Source organism: Austrofundulus limnaeus, unplaced genomic scaffold, assembly GCF_001266775.1.
Source record: "Austrofundulus limnaeus strain Quisiro unplaced genomic scaffold, Austrofundulus_limnaeus-1.0 Scaffold5658, whole genome shotgun sequence".
Lineage (NCBI taxonomy): Eukaryota > Metazoa > Chordata > Actinopteri > Cyprinodontiformes > Rivulidae > Austrofundulus > Austrofundulus limnaeus.
Window position 1 is genome coordinate 1,624 of NW_013958060.1, and position 595 is coordinate 2,218.

A 595-nucleotide genomic window follows, 5' to 3' on the forward strand; every position below is an offset into this window, starting at 1 on the left:
CGTGTCTTCATGTCCCACCTGTCCTCCTGTCCCACCTGTCCTCCTGTCCCACGTCTTCCTGTCTCACCTGTCTTCCTGTCCCTCCTGTCCCACCTGTCCTCCTGTCCCACCTGTCCTCCTGTCCCACCTGTCCCTCGTGTCTTCATGTCCCACCTGTCCTCCTGTCCCACCTGTCCTCCTGTCCCACGTCTTCCTGTCTCACCTGTCTTCCTGTCCCTCCTGTCCCACCTGTCCTCCTGTCCCACCTGTCTTCCTGTCCCTCGTGTCTTCATGTCCCACCTGTCCTCCTGTCCCACCTGTCCTCCTGTCCCACGTCTTCCTGTCTCACCTGTCTTCCTGTCCCACCTGTCCTCCTGTCTTTCTGTCTCACCTGTCTTCCTATCCCACCTGTTCTCTGATATCCTGTCCCTCGTGTCTTCCTGTCCCACCTGTCTTTCTGTCTCACCTGTCTTCCTATCTCACCTGTTCTCTGATGTCCTGTCCCACCTGTCTTCCTGTCCCTCCTGTCCCACCTGTCCTCCTGTCCCACCTGTCTTCCTGTCCCTCGTGTCTTCATGTCCCACCTGTCCTCCTGTCCCACCTGTCCTCCTGTCCC